Source organism: Polypterus senegalus, chromosome 3, assembly GCF_016835505.1.
Source record: "Polypterus senegalus isolate Bchr_013 chromosome 3, ASM1683550v1, whole genome shotgun sequence".
NCBI lineage: Eukaryota > Metazoa > Chordata > Cladistia > Polypteriformes > Polypteridae > Polypterus > Polypterus senegalus.
This window is the reverse complement of record NC_053156.1, coordinates 244,929,869-244,950,753: the sequence shown is the minus strand read 5'-3', so window position 1 is coordinate 244,950,753 and position 20,885 is coordinate 244,929,869. Positions and strand designations below refer to the sequence as shown.

Here is a 20,885-nt window from a genome sequence, read left to right as displayed (position 1 = left end):
AAGTGTTCCAGGTGCCTGACCAGCTGGTCTTAATTGCACCTCCGGGTGGGCTGATAAACCGTCCAGTGTGGTGGCTGGTTCTTTGCAGCACCCCCTAGCGGCCACACCATCTCCCAACCGGGCTGCTGTGGTGGACTCCATGTCCCACGGAGTCATGGGGGAGATTGAGGAGGGATCCACCGCCAGGGAGACTGCCCCCAAGCGCCCCAGGGGAGGTACTGCCATGTCCAAGATGGCTCCCCCAGGACGTATGCAGCAGAGGCGTCCCGGCCGGGCATGGGACCCGGCTGTCCGTCACAGTACATTTTTATTGCTGTTTTCCAATACTGTGTTTTTTAAACCTGTTCCTTTAAAATAGGATCTACAACTAAAAAACCGAGCAATAGAGTACAATTTCAGAAAACATTTTTTAATATAGACAAATGTGACAAAAGTATAATCAAAAGCAGCAGCTTGGGAGTTGTCATATCTTGATATACGATTAATCGGCCAAGTTATCTTAATTGGAACTGACAAGCTGTGTTTTTATTTCCTAAATAAACATTTAAATCAGTACTGCATGGACACATCCATCCATCCATTATCCAACCCGCTACATCCTAACTACAGGGTCACGGGGGTCTGCTGGAGCCAATCCCAGCCAACACAGGGCGCAAGGTAGTAAACAAACCCCGGGCAGGGCATCATCCCACCGCAGTACTGCATGGACTCTCCTCACAAAATAAGACCTGAAAAAGATAAGTAGCAAAATGTGGCACACGATATGGTCTATGCAGTTCTTTAAGTTGTGTATGTCGACTTTGAAATCAAAAATATCACAGTCTGCCTTTGATTCTCTCTCAGCAGCAAGCTTGCCTGACTAAGGAGGTGGAGGCCCTTATAAGGCTAGTCCTGAGAATACTGGGAAGCACATCTTGATAACCTCACATCAACAGAACTCTGTTTATTAACTATTAGTATGGCTAAAAAAATGAGAAAGAAAAATGAAAAAAAAAAAACATAAAAAAGTCAGGCAGTACAAATGCAGCATCCTCAGTTAAATATAAACTGATGCAAAATTGTAGGCACACGGTCCTTTTATCTTGTCAGATGCTATAGAGGCAAAGTAGTTGGATTATGGTCTTCTTGGCTGGAGACAGAACCAAAAACTGGGTACATAATTGTGTCTTACCCAAATCTAACTGGTTTGTGGAAGTGTTACATATTTAATTACATTGCATTGAATTACATAAACTTAAATTAATGGAGCACTGATTCTATATATATATATATATATATATATATTTGCAGCTGGAGATCCACAAAGGGAGAAAATGAATCACGTATCAAAAGTAGTTTTTTATTCCTGAGCTTTCAACCCCTGCCAGGGGCCCTCATCAGAGGATAATGCTTAGACTTAAAGGTCAGAGAGGGGTGAAACTCCATCATTCATTGGCAGAGCACTTGGTTACAGTCGGTCAACAATAGTATTTATTAAAATAATGTACCTGTTCTGACTTACATACAAATTCAACTTAAGTACAAACCTACAGTCCCTATCTCATATGTAACCTGGGGAATGCCTCTATATATATATATATATATATATATATATATATATATATATATATATATATATATATATATATATATATAATAGCTGTCCCCAGTTAATTTTAAAAAATGTAGTACTGGCCAAGCGGAAAGTGGCCCTGTATCTCATCATCTTTAGTTCTGGTGGGGTAGCGTCCCCCGTGTGGAGAGAAAAGCACATTGCTGTGATATCTCTGGCAATCAGCAGCTACTCTCTAAAACAGACGTAGCTCATATCTCTCTCTCAAAAACGTCAAATGTTACTCCTTAACAATCTGTAGATAATAATGTCTGCTGAACAAACAGGTATCGCTAGCTAAGCAGAGGCAAGGTACACTCCAACATGTGGTGAGAGGTAGACCAGTCGAATGGAGGCTGGTGTGTGAGTAAGGAGGGACCCCCCCCCAACCTGCATCCTTTCTCGGATTCATGCAAATAAATCGGTACCACAAACGAGCTATAACACTTATAGCTATGAAAGAAGTCACAAAATCAACCAGAATGTTTAAGCAAATTATAGAAAAAACCTGACAAAATAGTTCTTTCATGAAAAGCAGACAGACATACCTACATATATATATTGTGGTGGAAGACTGGGGCTCCTGCCCAGCCGGGATGCCTGGAGGATGGAAGGACCGAGAGAGGAACAATATCTCCCTTGGGACACGACAGGGCAGCTGCCCTGGTTTGCATCGGGTTTGCACATGGCCACCACCAGGGGGCGCCCGGATGGTTATGGAGCCATGGACTGCAGCACTTCTGCCACACCAGGAAGTGCTGCCAGAACAGGAACTAGGTACACTTGGAGTACTGCAGGAAGGTCATCAAGGAGCACCTGAAGCATGTCCAGGTGAAGTATAAAAGGGGCTGCCTTACTGCATTCAGGGAGGCAGAGGATGGAACTTGCGAGTGGAGGAGTGAAGGCGGTAGAAGAATAGAGAAAAGGAAAAGAAAAGACTGTGAGCAATAGTGGTAATGATTTATGTACTATGTGTGTACTGTATTGAAAAAAGAAAATTAAATGTGTGTGTTTTGGGACTTCTGTGTGTTCTGTGTCTGTCTGTGATCCAGGCATCTTCCGCATAAAAATTATACAAATAAATAAGGGTTCAGCCTCTGTTGCTGTAGACTATTAAACTCCATGTGGTGAACAATTTGCTCTGCAGTCCCATTGTGTATTCAACAATGTACTACTGCCATAATTGAAGAGTTCAGACCAAGTTGCTATAAGAAGTGGAGGAAAAAGTGACCAAGTATAGTTATAATAGTCCTTTGGGGATCTTTAAAACTCGACTCAGTGTGAATAGGATTAATGGGCTTTTTTGAGCTCTCTGGCTTGTTCTCATTAGATTTTTTCTAATGTTGTTCTAATAACATGTTTATCAAAGGCCAAAGATTATGTAATGGAATACACTGTCATTTATAATATACTTACTTGTTTTCTAGCACAAATAATATAAACAACCACTTGAGGACCCAGCAACTAGCCAACAACTTACATAGAAATGAATGGTAAAGGAGGAGTGAGCAGCTCAAAATAGATATATTGCTTAGGGAACTAAAAAGGCTAGAAATGTCTTGATATAATATACTTTCACAAAAAAAGTCAAATTCACGATGTTCTGTGATGGACTGGGACCCTATCCTGGATCAGTTTCTGCATTATGTCCCACAGAGCAGGAGTAGGCTCTAGCCACCAAATATGTTAGCTGGGTGGATATGAAAATAATTAGATGCAAATTTCCAAGCTACTAACATGAAGACTTATAGAAATAATACCTGCATTTTTTATTTTTCATTTAGAATTAGTTAATGTAAGTTAATAATACTGTTTCCTATTATTTCCTGTATGCAGTATAAAAGTAAAATCTGTTTAGATGAATTGTTTAGGTAGCTTTCTCCTCTTGTACATTCAGAATTATTCTTCATGTAATGTGTTTCCAAAACATTAGCATTATGCGTCATTTTAATGAGGCACATTTGGCAGCTTTTTGTGAATCTTTGATGTCTGATGTTAAATGCTGGCAGAGTGGAATTTCCTTCTGAAATCTCATTATTTTAGCACAGAGGAAAGACAACTTGTACAACTTAAAGCTTTGCTTATAATGCCTTATATCCCATTTACATGTTGCCAGGGGAAGTAAAGGGATAAAATATACAATTCACCTTCAGTTTTTTTATCTCGTGGAGATGTGGAGCTGGATGCGAGCCTGTAAAAATTAAATGCATGGCAGAAACCAATTCTAGATGGGATGACAGTCCATTATGGCTTACACACCCACACACTCATGCTTATTTATACAGGGCCCACTTACAATCACAAATTAACCTAAAAGGCACATCTTTGGAACCTAAGAGAAAACACGAGTACTCACAGAAAGCCAACACACAGACAGTTGAAAACATCACGCAAATGGATCACAGGATTCTGGAGCTGTGAGGCAGCAACCATACAGTAACTACTTCAATAGTGTACCTCTTTGACCAGAGTTCAAAAATACAATATTGAGATTTTTTAGCATGATTTGTATGTTTAGCATACATAATACATATATTCCTGTAGTATAATGCATAAGACTTTATAAAAAGCTGAACTTTTTCCTGGCAATATGAAGACTGTGCTCTGAGGCTGGGGAACTGTGCCTGCCAGTTCAAAACCCATTAATGTCAGAAGTGGCTCTACTCTGTTGGGTCCTTGAGCAAGGCATCTGCTTTGTCTTGGGTATAACGTTAATCTGTATCCAGCGGTGCAAGCAGGTCCTCCGACTTACAGGGAAACTTGGGGGTTGGTTGCAGGATTGGCATTCCAGTGACCATAAAAAAACTTCACACTGTTCTAGTGTGGTGCACTTGGGTCCATGCTTCCAACTTCTCTCTGTCAATTGCACAGATATTTGCAGAACAGATGGGTTTTCAATTGCTTCTTAAATACAAGTATATTGAGCAGTATTGATGGAGGTGGGTAACTCTTTCCACCAACTAGGAACTACTCAGGAAAAGAGTCTAGATTGAGGATACTATGCAGAGATGGCATCACCAGACACTGTTTCCTGGCAGACCTGAGTGGGTGAGAAGGAGTAAAAGACATCACCAGTGTTTCCATATACTCAGGTGCTGACCCTTTGACTACTCAGTAGGCAAGCATCAGGGGTATATATAATAATAGGTTTATAGTAATAGTCAGTAGAACCTGCAAATAGCTCCCTGAATATGCTGAATTGGTAAGAACAGAGTCTAATTAGTATACAGTGGTGGTCAGGAAAAGTGTGTGTAGGTTTAGGACCAAGGAGTGTCATGAACATACATAAGGCCTTGACAGAAAGCTTCAAAGCCAATAGTCCCATCAATAAAATCGTGACATCTACCCTGTGACAAGAAGAATGCCTCTGCATTCTGCCGAAAAATAGAAATGCAATTGACTAAGTCCCCAATGAAGAATTTTAAGGCAACTGTAATTTTCCAATGGCCTCCCTTTGTGTGTATGTGTGTGTATAATACTGCAATGTATATTTAAAGTGAAAGCTGCATAAATTATGTTAAATATAGCCTTTCTTTTTTACCATGTTTCTCTTAATATTTCTACCAAGGTTACTAAAAGGATTGTGTATAGGTTTAAGTACGAGCTTAAAAAGAAAAAAGAACACATTCCTATGGAGCATGGATCCCTAGTGGATACAACCTCCCATGACAAATTGTTAAAAATCCCTTCCTTTGAACTTGTAAAATATTGTAAAATATGGAAGGGAGCTTAGTGGTACTTATTTCCTTTAATTTTATTACTCATATATTTAAAAAACAACTGATGTTAACTGTATTTACATTTAGGAGTATGCTTTTGCATTTATTTGTGGCACTGATAGATCTTTGGAGAAGTATTGGAAAACTGCATGTTTTTTCTCATATGTAACCAAATAACATCATATAACATTCTTAAAACTCCCTTAATCTAAGATATGTGCAAGTCTTTGCAGTTTAAAGGCCAAGAAGAAACCTTGGACGCAAATCTATCACAATATACATATCCACACGTGCAAACCATTTAGTCACCAAATTGCTGTTTAGAAAAACCAATTTATTGCACTTCATCTTTGGGATGTACAAGGGGAAACTGGAGTATCTGGCTAACAACAAAACGCACTCAGACATGAAGAGATCATACAGTCACGACGACACAGATAGCAACAAGGAATACATGAAATATGTGTAAAATAATGTACTGTACATGCAAGATAAGAGTGTTAAATCCATTACTAAACATGGAGGGGAAGTGGGAATGCAACTTTATTATCCTTTGCTTTGATATAAAAAAATCAAATAAACAGTATACAGTGTGTGGAGTGAAGGACTACAATGTATGGCACAAAAAAATGAATAAGGAGAATATATATTGTTATATATATTATAAGGTATGGCTGCTGTTTTGGCTATCTTTTTTTTTTTCTCCAGCCGTCTGGAGTTTTTTTGTTTTTTCTGTCCCCCCTGGCCATTGAACCTTACTCTTATTCGATGTTAATGTTGATTTATTTTTTATAATTATGTCTTTCATTTTTCTATTCTTTAATATGTAAAGCACTTTGAGCTACTGTTTGTATGAAAATGTGCTATATAAATAAATGTTGTTGTTGTTGTTGTAGCTGTATCTCTCTGCCCAGCACAATTTAGTTTTTGTCCAATTTTTAATTTTAGTGATAAAAAACAGCAACATCAACAACAACGCTTATTCATATAGCACATTTTCATTCAAATGATGTGGCTCAAAGTGCTTTACAAGATGAAGAAAGAAAAACCTAAAATATAAAAATAACATCAGGTGTTGTTTTACTTTATTCTATAAATGTAACAAATAAGCTAGTAATTTCTGAATCAAAAGAATGCAATACTGAAAGAATCTAGACTATTTGTGGCCATCGTATGAACACCTAACCAGAATAGTAATGAATTTATAGCAAATGCACATTCTTCAGTTTAATTTGTAATCGTGATTAGCTACATCCAGATTATGTAAAACCTCTTTAAGAATTTTATATTTCTGAAAAGAACAAACTGGCATACTCATAAATGTTTCTCAACCCAAACTCAAGACGATATTATTTTTTCTTCACTTCACCACGGTTACTTACAAACTGATTAATTTGTTATCCCTAATAACTTACTACTGTTGTCAAACCTTGCAATTGTAACCAAATCTCACTTATTCTGGGACTTTGCATATCAAGTTGCAGTTTTCAGTTTAAACCATTATTGTTGGTACATGTTAATTTACCTGAACACAAACTGATGTATTTGTTGAAACAAACATATTCAGACAAACGGTGCAGACAGTTCCAAAAACACACTATTTAATTTATAAAAGTCCAGCACACAACAAAGTGCCCCTGCACCAAACACCTTTGTCAGTCCCTTTCTTTCCTCTTTGGACTTCTCCTTCTGCCAGGCAGGCAACCAATTTAATTTATCACTTCTTTCAAACCAATGAAGAAATTTGCAAGATCTACCATTGCTAAACTCTACAATAAAAGACTAGCTGAAAAATGAAGGGAATTTTACTTAATCAAGTTTGTCTTTAAGAACTTGAAAAAAGACTAGTAAAACATTCACCCACCAAAAACATAATACAGAAATTTGAAATGCAAAAAATTAAATCACTGAGAACCAACGTTATTAAACACAGAGTAAGTATATTTAAAGAAAACTTTTAAAACAAACTGATGCTCTAATTAAAGTTTTTTCATAAATTAGAAATTCCACAGTTTTAAACATGATACACAGATAAGCTGCATAAACCTTTTAACTCTTTCTGAGATTGTAGATTCTGTTAATTGTGTTCTGTGGAAATCCTGCAGGACTGTATGACTGACTAGCTGAATTTTATGAAAGGAAAACTAAATATTTGTGAGTGCTATTTTCACCAAAGCCAGAGGTAAAGACCTTAATTAATCCACTCATACCTGGCATCAGTTTCTCTTTTTGACAGAAACACCAGTACAGTTTTGATCAAAACAGGTAATTCAGCTCAAAATAGCTCATCTTTTTTATGCATCTTTCTTCTGAGGGTGTTTGAAAAAATACAATGAGACCTCTACAACTCCTGAGTCTTTCAGAACCTACCACTGTGTATTTATATATAACATTTTAACATTCTGCACAAAATAATTTCAACTTATTTTCTTAAAATTTCATCTTCCACATGTCCGCCTGATCCTGAATTTTTCCTAGATTTATTTGTGATGATTCTGCTGACTCTATGGCATCCTCCATTCCAGGCACATTAGTGCAAACACATGTATCACTTTGTTAGAGTCATATATGGGTTTAACTCTTTCAGGGTGGATGTTGACTTTTGTCAACAGGAGAGGTTGAAAGCGGTAATCAACTGTAAACGAAGACAAAACCTGCTGTTACGTTTTAATTCAACTCTCTTTGTTAGATGGAAACTTAGCTTCATTGGTATGACTGAGATTCCTTGTGCTAACATGACTAGTGAAGAGCAGACAACGGCAAAAATGACATTGACATCTCACAAGAGATCAGAGTAAATGCACAAAGCAAAATACTCGGTAGAAGTTTTGCATATTATCGCTGAATTGGACTCTAACTTGTCAGACTCCAATTTCGATGCAAGTGATCTGGAGATCGAGATCAAAAATAAAAGTGAGGTACCAGCATCAGCTGATCAATCACCAGCTGACTGTGGTGCTGAACATATTTGTGTAGCTCACGCGCCAATGGCAGTGTTCACCTAGGAGGGCTACCATTTACAATGACAAGAGGTAGAAACTTAATTGCATTGCACTGCGGCCATGACCGTCATTGCTGCCTCCGCCCCTTGAAGATAGCCTGGCAGCCATCCTGCCGCACATTCCTGCCAGCTATCATGCTGCTTGTGAGTAATTTGAGCCACAAGAGATGATGAACTGGTGGCCATGGAGTATCAGGTGTTTTATGCTGATTTACGTGTGAAATGACTTGTAGTTGGGAAAAAATATTCAGTTGAAATTATGTATATTTTAGTGTGGTTTTGGTTAATTTTGAATTACCATGTCTCATGTGTATATGTTGATTTTGCTAATTTAATGTGTTGTGATAATAGTCTACTGTCCCTTTAAATTTAGTTTTGTTCCAAGTTTTTTTGTGGGTGGAGCCCCAAGATGCAAGACTACCATGACATCATCATTCCAGGGCCTTCCCTCTGGCTATATAAGTAAGCTGAGAATTTCTAGGAGTGGGAATCCTTCATCTGTAGTGAAGTTTGTAAGTACTGTGTTTCTTCTTGTTGAATTTCTCTTGATTTCTGACTATTTTTCATTTTATATTGATGATTTTGCTTTTTGGATTTCATTTTGTGACATTGTTTGCTTAGGATTGCCTTTTAAGCATCTCCTTTATGCTTCCTGTTGCTCTTTGAAGCATTTCTATGTTTTTGTTTGCCATTTCCATAAATGCATAGGATTCCTGTGAGACTTGAAATTCATTTTGGGGCCTGCTCCAACTGAAGATAGCAGGTAGCTTTAAGGGCCTGGCTGAAGTCAAGGTTGCCTCTGCTTAGCAGACCAGGTAGGCTTCTGTCCTGCTCCCTAGTTTATTTTTGGAGACCTCGCCTGATTTTGCTTTGGAGGAAGCTCCCAGTTCATGACAGCTGGTTACACTTTTTCAGTATTCTATAACTTTGTGGTTACAGCATTTTCTTTGAGGGAAAACACGTTTAACATCTTCTAATTCATAAAAGCTCTTTCTCACCACAATCTTGTGCTCTAACTGTTTACGTATTTTAATAATTTAAAGTAAAACCATCAAAAAGCTTGCAACACACACACACAAAACATAATTATAATAAATAAATAATTAATTAGCTAATTTATGAAAAGAAATGTGAATGTACAAGAAACAAGAAGTCAAAAGTGCAAAAATGCAAAAAGCCCAAAATTCAAAATAGTGAAAAAACAGAAAATAACAATAATTGCCAGACCAAAGAACAAATAAGCGTGATGAAACTCCAGAAAGAACTACTTCCTTAATACAAAACAAAAAAAGTCAAAAAGCTTGAATATCAAAACAAATTAGTCAAAAAAACTAAACCAAAGTAAAAAGGAGAACAGCAAAACACCACTAAAACTAATACTACTACAAGTGTGCAGTGACTGAAGAGGCTAACCCCAGGCCCAGAAAAGGGGTAGATTAAAGCTCCTGGAAATGTTTCACAACAGTTTCACTTCATAATAAAATGCTGAACAAATGATTTTCCACTTCCAGTAAAATTCATGCTATTGATACAAAAACAAAACCACTTAATTCTTGTCTGAAAGCATTTTAAAACATTAATTCTGCCGGTATCTGTTAGTTATTTAACATTGAGATAAAGATCTTCAGTGGAAAAACATTGCTGAGCTGAGACATCTTAAGACCTACCAGACTTGTTTTGGTAGTACAATCTCCACTTTGACAATGATGATGATGACAGTATTGGCGATCACAATACTAAGGATGCATTGGGGACAGAATTGAAACTCAAACCTCCACATCACTTGGAACATGCTCATCCTCTTTTCTATAAAAGTTTTCCAATTAATTTACCCTTAATACGTGTTAAGTTTATTGAACTATAGTTAGTATGATTGGCTCAATTGTCTTGTTTCTATAAAAGGATGAGGGTTTATATATGTAATCACTACCTGCCTTGAGCACTCCATGCTAAATGTTACCTAATCCCAGGAATGTATTTGATTTCAGCTTTTTAAAACTTAGTAGCCCATTTCTTTCATCTCTCTCCAATTCTCTGAGTACTTTAATAATACCTGTAGCTACTGGAAGATTAAGTTCTTCATTCACAAAAATGTAAGAAAATTATAAATTTAGAACATTGTCATTTCAGTTTATTTTTTCCTTTACTGCTTAATATCCTAATATATTTTCAGCTGTTGCCCTCATGTCCTCAAAAGCGCTTTTCCTTAGCTCCTTATTCATCTATTGATCTTTCATTTTCTAATGTGCCCAGAATTTCAGGTTCTGCATTCAATGCCATATATTTTTAAACCTGCTTCTTTACTCTTTCACCATCTACACATTTAAAATTTTGGTACAGCTGGTCTCTTTTAAATTTTGCCACCATTGCTAAAAAAGTCCTAATTGTTTATTAAAGCAATAATAGCCAAGTAAATGAAATTCACCAGTTACCATAAAATATTACAAATTAAGTTCAATTCTAATGCTTCAACACTCCCTTGGAATATTTTAACAATTATTTCATCAGTTATTATTTCAACTTTCTCATTATCTAGCATAACAAATATTCTCACCATTAGGATTTATTAATATATTTACATACTTTAACAACTGTTCTTCAAACATATTCTTTGATGATACTATGTTTTATTATGTACAAATCATTCAATGTTTCTTACTTTCTTACTATTTTTTAACTGTGACAAAACATTTTGTAAAACATCATCAAATTGCCTAGCAAGTGTGTCTGTCTCCTGTCAGGCTGTCTAAAATGGATCTAGTGCAGACGAGTAAGCAGAGACAACACTATGTCAGGTGATTACTTTACTTGGTCACATGTTGCAAATGTCCCAAGGCTCCTTGCTGGAATAAAATCTTTTGTTTTTTTCCAGCTAGTTTTGGTTTTGAAATAATCTTTCATCCTATAAGAGTTATTTTTAGAGTTTAAACCTGCAGTGACATTACTTCTTAATGAATAATAAGTCTTTATAACTTAGAATTCACTAGGACTCCGTCAGATCCTAACCAACATACCATAACAAAAAAAAAAGGAAAAATTTCATATATCACTTAATATTAGAGGAATAAATTAACTTTACAAAAATAGGACGACATTCGTTAGAATCTGGCTACTGTCCTCAAATAACTATTAAAACCTTAGGACATTTCAGTATATTTCATTGATTACTTCATATTATAATGTATATTTTTGTTTCTGTTCTTTCAAGATAGGAAGGGAAGGGAGTATCAGAGCTGATTTGAAGTGTATTACTGATTTACTTATTTAACTACTTTTTTTAAAATTTGTAAACTTTATACATACACACATATATATAAAAGACAGACCCTTGCTGTGTGTCCAACTTTCAATAATGCAACATGATGTACTGCAAACAAAAAAAACTGTCTTTCTTGCAAAGCAAAATTTTAAAGGCAATAAGGCTCTCCTGATTGCTTACCTATGTGTTATTGTGTTAAGAAAACAGAACTTGATACTATCTTTGCTGGTGTGGCCTTCCCAGGTTTATCTTTTGATAAATCAAGGTTAAATAAAGATATGTTTGCTAGAAACAGTGACAACTGAAGACTGTGAGATGATTTACTGATTTAAGTATGTTTTCACTGGAATCTTTTTACTTATGTAACCTTCATTTGATTAAATCATCTCACTGAGATTTACCTTTATTTATTTGTTTGATTATAAAGACCCTCAAGGATAAACATCAGAATATTACTTCACTGTCTCTTACATCCATCCTTTATCTGAACCAGGGAAACCAGGACTGTCTTTCGTAACAGTTAAGTAAAGATATGAACAACTCCTAGGCCTACACTAACATGTACTTGTATTTTTAGAATGGGTGACACAACTAGAATATCCATTAAAAAACAAAGATACACAAGAAAACCTGTGAAATATTCACAGACACTGTAATGAGAATAAAATTTTTTTATGGGAGCTGTGGTGCAAAAATGCTAACTATTGTACCACATGCCAATTGTAATGCACTATATAAACAGAAAAAAGAGAAATTCAAAGCGTGTAAAGCTTCAGTCAAAACTGTGATCGCAAAGCAGAAACAGAAACAAGTCATTCTTATAATGATCAAAAATCTGAATAAATATTAGTCAAAAAGCTAAGCCAGAACACTAACCAAAATGTGTACCTGAAATAGTATCATACTAGCCGTAGATTAAGACCAGACTACATATTAAAGACTTTGTTATATGGTGCGACTCAAACCACTTACACCTTAACACCAACAAGACCAAGGAGCTGGTGGTGGATTTTAGGAGGCCTAGGCCCCTCATGGATCCTGTGATCATCAGAGGTGACTGTGTGCAGAGGGTGCAGACCTTTAAATATCTGGGAGTGCAGCTGGATGACAAATTGGACTGGACTGCCAATACTGATGCTCTATGTAAGAAAGGTCAGAGCAGACTATACTTTCTGAGAAGGTTGGCATCCTTCAACATCTGCAGTAAGATGCTGCAGATGTTCTACCAGAAGGTTGTGGCGAGTGCCCTCTTCTACGCGGTGGTGTGCTGGGGTGGCAGCATAAAGATGAAAGACGCCTCACGCCTGGACAAACTTGTTAAGAAGGCAGGCTCTATTGTAGGATTAAAGTTGGACAGTTTAACATCTGTGGCAGAGAGACGGGCATTAAGCAAACTCCTGTCAATCATGAATAATCCACTGCATCCACTGAACAGTGTCATCTCCAGACAGAGGAGTAGCTTCAGTGACAGACTTGTGTCACTGTCCTGCTCCACTGACAGACTGAGGAGATCGTTCCTCCCCCACACTATGCGACTCTTCAATTCCACCCGGGGGAGTAAATGCAAACATTAATTTTATTTTCATTTTTTTCATTTTTTTTCCTTTTTATTACTATTTAATTTAATATTGTTTCTTTGTATCAGTATACTGATGCTGGATTATGTGAATTTCCCCTTGGGATTAATAAAGTATCTATCTATCTATCTATCTATCTATCTATCTATCTATTATGGTACTAAAAGGAGATGATCCTTGGGTCTAAGTGTTGCTGCAGTGAACAATGAATCAAGATCAATACTAGGGATCTGTTCCAGAAAAAGAAATAAGGTAATCATGGATCTCAGAATGACCCCAGGCTTGCTTTGACACAATTTCACACCAGTGGATTAGCCGGTTCAGGAACACCAGATTTCAATCAGCTGAGGCTGTCTTGGATATGTTGATGAGGAGTAGTGCACAGCAAAATTTACAAGCCCTGAACAGTTAATCAACTAAGGAGCACAAGTCTAAGAAACAGAGAGGACACCCTTCAGGCCTGAAGGGAAAGACGTTCTTGTGGCAGTACATACAGATTATTGGTAAATCCATTAAAAAAAGGAACAGCAGTAGCAGCAGCCAAGAAAAGGTAAATTGTGTGGAGGAATATCACTGAAAGGCGGAATGTGTAAAACAGTTAATAAGTGAAATCCACATAAACTTTGTCTGGTAAGTTGTTACATTCTGTAAAAACGTACCTCTGGTGATACTGCTCTACTTGAAACAAATATTATATGCCCTTAAGAAACCATTGTATTCTATTTTTGCAATATTAACAATATCAAAAAGGTCTAAGACCCATGGCAATAAGTGCTCAGCATAGATGAAATTGTTCTGGTCGTTACTGTGAGAGATGAGGATGTCCTACTACCTGCACTAAACCCTGCACTGCCTGATGATTACATCCAAAGGAAAGCAAAGGTTAATTACTGTCATCTAGAATTCTGCAACAGAAAATTCACAGTACCCACTCATTGAATGTATCTTACTAATGGTAAGCTTATCTTGTTCAAATGTGAGACGTGGCATTTCATATTATCTTAAGAATGGATAAGAGGGCACATTGATATTTGTATATCCTGTGTGAGTATTTGATTTACTGTAAAAACATGCGTTTCATTCAGAAAAGTCATAGGCCAAATTAACTACCATGCTATGCAAAAGTAGCATTGTTGCCTAATTCCATTACCCCAAAACCCCAAATCCAAACTGTCAAGGTGAGTCTTGTTACCATAAATACATACTAAGACCAGATTAGCACAAGATCATCCCTAGCTCAAAGCACACTGTAATTGACTAAAAAAGTTTCTTTAACTCACTTTAATGGGACACCTTTCTTTTTTTATTCTTAAAGAGAAAGCCTTTTTTCACATTTCAAAATTTCAGACAAGTTACAGAGAACAACACCATCTTATATAGGGACGATGAAATGACATCATAAGCACATAAGATGCCCTGTGGTAGTTGCTGCAAAGCACATGGTGGTGTCCATTCAAACATCTCACAAAATGGAGGATACCACAGAAAAACTACAAACATAAAGAGGACTTGATGAAGTTGCAAAACTAATAACAAAAATTTTAAAAAAGCATGAATACCAATAAATGTAATTAAAAAATAAATAAAGCAAAACAACACAGTAATAAATGAAGTCCAAACAACATAAACATACATTTGTTAAAGTTATGTAAAATACACATTTACAAAATATGACTGTATAATTACACAAAGTCAAGATGACCTTTTACAGGATATTTCATAGTTTAGATACCATCATGAACACTTTCAGGCTTATTTCTGTTTTGGAAGTCTGACTTTCTGACTTTTTACTTAGTGTTCTGTGTTTTTCATTTGTTTTGTGTTTTGCAGATGTCACTGTTTTGTTATACCAGACTTAGGTGCAGCAATTTATGATTGCTATAACTGTTTCTTGTCACATGACCTGAGGACAAGCGGGATGTCATGTGTCTTACTGCATCATCACCTCCTGCCAGCATCATGCAGTTAGTTTCCTACTATAGGGATGGAATCCTTTGTCAGTTCTCACTTTTGCCTTTTGATTTATGGATGATGTTTTGAACGTTGCCCAACTTATCAGCCTTTCTTTTCCACCTCTGACCCTCTATTTTTTATTCATCTCCTGTTCCATTTCCACTGTCCTTTTAAGGACACATCTTTTCTATTCCTAGACATAGCAATGATGGTTTCTATCACAATAGTCACAAGAGGTCCAAGTTAAAACACAGACAACATACTGTGATAAATAAAAGTGATTTCTTTTGAATAATAATTTTTTTTATTATTATGGAGGTTCCATTTTATGAGGTTTTGAGCTACTTTTTATTTATTTGGACAAAATGTAGTTTTTGTTTTGTGGCTACCATCTTTTTTTAATGCAACACATGGGTTGAGTGTCACTTGACTGAGAACAGTGCTCTAATAACATATATGGGTGTCCCGCTATAATTTCAGTAGCTCCACAGTGCAGCTTCATCCCTCAATGGATAACTTTTATCTAAAACTTTTCCAGAATAGTTCATTTATTAAGCCTAGTGCTATGTTTTGTTTAAGTTTTTGATTTCATTCTGCTCCTAACTTCACTTTGTTTTTGTGCTTTGTTTGCTGCTTAATTTTCCCATTATTTTACTTTGTATTGTCATCTACTGTTACACTATTTATTGGTAGTCTTTTGGAGACTTAGTGGTTGTAATAGTGCCACCATTAAAGCGAATTAGGCATTCGCCTAGGGCACAGGTCATAAGGGATGGGGGGAACCCAGCAGCATGGTTTAGCTACCAAACAGTCAGTTGGCGCACTAAGTTTGACCTAGGAAGCAAAATAACCTAGCACTGCCACTGCATCAGCTTCAAAGACAGCACTTGAGTCCTGACCTAGTTACCATATATATAGAATCTGCACAACCTCATCCTGTCTGCATGTGTTATTTTATGGATATTCCAGTTTTCTCCTGTGCCCCAAAAACAGGTTTGTGTTAGGTTAACTGGCTACTGTACATTAGTGTGCATATCTGCCTTGAGATGAGCAGGTGCCCCATCTATGGCTGGCTCCTGCCTTATCTTTCAATTTCGTCAGAATAAGTTCTTTTTCTCTGAAACCTTCTGATGTTTAAAACAGACTGAACTGATTTATGGATTGATATGACAAAAGGGCATTCTAGGCAAATTTATTAATCTAATAAAACAAATCTATGACATTTTGCATTTTTTTCTGTATGAAGAATTAATGAAGGTGTTGATGGAGAAGTATAGAGAAGGCCAGAAGGAGTTGCATTGTGTCTTTATGGACCTGGAGAAAGCATATAACAGGGTGCCTCGAGAGGAGATATGGTATTGTATGAGGAAGTCGGGAGTGGCAGAGAAGTATGTAAGAGATGGACAGAATATGTACGAGGGATGTGTGACTGTGGTAAGGTCTACGGTAGGAGTGAACGATGCATTCAAGGTGGAGGTGGGATTACATCAGGGATTGACTCTGAGCCCTTTCTTATTTGCAATGGTGATGGACAGGTTGACAGACGAGATTAGACAGGAGTCCCCGTGGACTATGATCTGTACCGATAGTAGGGAGCAGGTTGAGTAGACCCTGGAGAGGTGGAGATATGCTCTAGAGAGGAGAGGAATGAAAGTCAGCAGGAACAAGACAGAATACATGTGTGTAAAGGAGAGGGAGGTCAGTGGAATGGTGAGGCTGAAAGGAGTAGAGTTGGCAAAGGTGGATGAGTTTAAATACTTGGGATCAATAGTACAGAGTAATGGGGATTGTGGAAGAGAGGTGAAAAAGAGAGTTCAGGCAGGGTGGAATGGGTGGAGAAGAGTGTCAGGAGTAATTTGTGACAGATGGGTATCAGTAAGAGTGAAAGGGAAGGTCTACAGTAGTAGTGAGACCAGCTTTGTTATTTGGGTTGGAGGCGGTGGCACTGACCAGAAAGCAGGAGACAGAGCTGGAGGTGGCAGAGTTAGAGATGTTAAGAATTGCACTGGGTGTGATGAGGATGGATAGGATTAGAAATGAGGACATTAGGGGGTCGGCTCAGGTTGGAAGGTTGGGAGACAAAGTCAGAGAGGCGAGATTGCGTTGGTTTGGACATGTGCAGAGGAGAGATGCTGAGTATATTGAAAAAAGGAATTTAACGATAGAGCTACCTGGGAAGAGAAAAAGAGGAAGGCCTAAGTGAAGGTTTATGGATGTGGTGAGAGAGGACATGCAAGTGATGGGTGTAACAGAGCAAGATGCAGAGGACAGAAATGTATGGAAGAAGATGATCTGCTGTGGCAACCATTAACTGGAGCAGCTGAAAGAAGAAGAAGAAAGAGGATCTTCCTTCGCAAGGATGTGTTTAACACAGTTTCACACCATCACCCATAGTTCTTAACACAGTATAAAGTTATATTAAACATTTAGATACCACCATCTATGGTACTCATTTATGGGCCATCATATGTATTTGGAACACGTAGAACAGGTTGTTAATATTAATTAATCACCTTATTTGTCTAAAAATTAAAAAAAGTAGATAGCAGAAACAAAAGATGTTTTAAAATTAACATTGTAAAAGTTAAATCAGCGATAAAAAGAATGAGCATCATTTAAAGAAATTTAAATGTGGAGACGTCATTTAAGGATTTGGTGTATTTCAGCAAGATGTGGAATTTTTCCAATATTCATTTGCATTAAGTACAAAAATACTCCAAAAAATGCACAATCCCAGCAAATTCTGGAAATAATGCATTAACTATGGATCTACTTATATTGTTTCTGCTCAATAATTCCTTGCATCTTTTCGCCCAAGCACTTTAGCAATGTCATACTTTGACATAATGTATGCCTTAAACTGGATTGGGCAGACTTTATGATTCTGGAAACAGTGAATTAGGTAAAAGAGAACTGTATCAGAGACAATTTCACCTTTAACTACAGGCCTTAGACTGAAAATCTTGGCATGTTGGACAGAAGTGCACTGTACTCTGGTAAAGCTGAAAGGCAAAGTAGGATTCATAGTATTTTTGATTAGTTAGGAAGTGCCACTTTTATCCGTCATGGGAGTCAACCTTGAGCTTGTATGATAAATACTTAGCACCGTTTTTTGTGTGGTTTGAGAAAACCATAAGCTCTGCTAATGACATGGAAACAAGTAAGCCAGGTGCTCACCTTGGGTGAGGTGGTAGAGGAAAGTGGTTGTCTCCTATTAGACTTTTTTTCAAAAAGAGTTCCCTCAGTTCAGTTGCTGAAATGGACACTATTATCGAGGTTTTAATTTAGTTGCTGCTTTTCTGACACTTTAGTAAAGAGCTCATCAGTCACAACAATGGACACTTGCAAGGGGGATTTCTCTTTCTGGTAACAACTAAAAATGGACACTTTCACGAAGCTTGTTACTGTATATGCTGCTGTTTAGCTGCTAGATGCTTTCCAAGGAGCTTTGTCTTCGGATAGAAATCTTTTTCTTTTCATGTTTCAATTAAGGATGTCTAATTTATAACTAAGGCACTGGACCACCTAGAGCATTGTGCTGATATGAATTGCTTATATTTGCTGCTATTGGTTTTGATAAAAATAAATATAATCTTTAAGTTAAAGCCTCAGTGCTCTTAGCCGGCCAAGAAGCTTGATCATTTTTTGTCTAACTGTGGTCCTTTTGGGGGCTCATGTGGATGCCTTTTAGATGCCTTTGACTGGTGGAAAGTAAAAGAGTGGTTGAGGGTTAAAGTAAGGGGTGAAGGCAAAGCCAGCCCTAGTCAGTGAAGCAGCCTGCTGATAGTGGTCCCTAAGACAGTATGGAATATGAGACTGGTATGAGGTAACAGGTAGCAGGTCTATAGCTGGCTTTAATGTTTCTCATTATCCCACTTTAAGAAAGACAGAGGTTTGTTGGTACCTTCGTAAAACAAAAACCCAAGTGGAATATCCAGAGTGAAGATAAAGGGGATGACGTTCATGCATATTCATACGTAGTAGCAAAGTAAAAAGATTTTAATAGAAAATTAAATAAAACACCTCATGAAATTTACAGTAGTACAGTATATTTATATAAGATGACAAATATCAAAATATAACAGCATTTTCACTCCACTTAGCCCAACAGAAAATTATCACCCCCACTGCCTTTTCCTTCTCCGTTTTTGCAGACCAGGTGAGGCACCAACTCCCGCAAGTTGCTCCTTTCTCTCTCACTTCGTAGCTGGTAGCTTTCGAGAAGTGCTCAGGCTGCTCTTTTGAATGCCCTTGAAAAACTTCTACTTTGTAAGTCTTTTTACACAAGGAAATGGAAACTAAAGGAGCATCTGTGAAGCCCTTTGCTCAGTTTGATGCTAAACAAGATGCAGAAGCCCTATATGCTGCAATAAAAGGACTTGGTACTGATGAAGACACTATACTGCAGCTTCTGACAGCCAGGAACAATACCCAGCGACAGCAGATTGCTGCAACCTATAAGAATTTATATGGAAAGGATCAGGTTGATAACTTGAAGTCTGAATTGGGTGGAAAATCTGAAACTATAATTGTTGGCTTAATGACACCTTTGGTTCTCAATGATGTCAATGAACTTAGAGCTGCAATAAATGGGGCAGGAACTGATGAACATGTTTTGATAGAAATACTTGCTTCAAGAACTGCAAAACAGATCAAAGAGATGCTGCAACCTACAAAAAAGAATATGGTTGTGTTCTTGAAGATGACATTGAGGGAGACACATCTGGTCACTTCAAGAGACTCTTAGTTATTCTGACGCAGGCAAGCAGAGAGGAAGGAATTAATGCTGGATGTATTGATGAAGGGTGGCACGGTGGCGCCGTGGTAGTGCTGCTGCTTTGCAGTTAGGAGACCCAGGTTCACTTCCTGGGTCCTCCCTGTGTGGAGTATGCACAGTTGAAAGACATACAGGTTAGGTGGATTGGCAATCCTAAATTGTCCCTAGTGTAGGTGTGTGTGCTGGCACCCTGCCCGGGGATTGTTTCCTTCTTTGCACCCTGGGATTGGCTCCAGCAGACCCCTGTGACCCTGTAGTTAGGATATAGCGGGTTGGATAATGGATGGATGTATTGATGAAGATGCTCAGGCTCTGTTTGAAGCTGGTAAAAAAATATGGAACAGATGAGGATAAATTCATTACTATTCTTGGCAACCGAAGTGCAGAACATCCAAGAAAAGTTTTTGATCAATACATGAAGATTTCAGGATATGAAATTGAAGAAAGCATTACTAGGGAAATTTCAGGAAGTCTAAATAATCTGCTTTTTACTGTTGTTAAATGTGCCCGAAGTGTACTGGCATATTTTGCTGAAAGTCTTTATAATTCCATGAAGGGTGCTGGAACAGATGATAAGACTTTGATTAGGATCATGATATCAAGAAGTGAAGTTGATATGCTGGACATTCAAGCAAAGTTCTGAAGAATGTTTGTAACCTCTATGATTAATAATGATACTTCTGGAGACTATCACAAGACTCTAATTCTGCTTTGTGGAGGCGATGACCATTAATGTTAACTTGAATTTAAGTCAATGAACCAAAGCTTCCTATGATGTGTTGTATTCTAAACTATTTATCAATTTGGACCAAACTTTGAACAGAAACAGTGTCTTGTCTTGGTTTCAAATTATGTATCATGCATAAAATGAATGAAGTAAAGATCATTTTAGTTTCAGGTGTATCTACTGAAACATTTTATCATTGTTACAACTTGAAAAATCTTATTGACACATGTGAAGTACTTTATTGTTGAGTTTATAGTACCTAGATTCATTTATTTCATAGT

At 37.3% G+C, this 20,885-nt stretch overlaps 1 pseudogene; it reads left to right on the top strand.

Moving 5' to 3' along the window:
- Positions 1-19,391: 19,391 nt before the first annotated feature.
- Positions 19,392-20,520, top strand: LOC120526886 (annotated as a pseudogene).
- Positions 20,521-20,885: the final 365 nt, after the last annotated feature.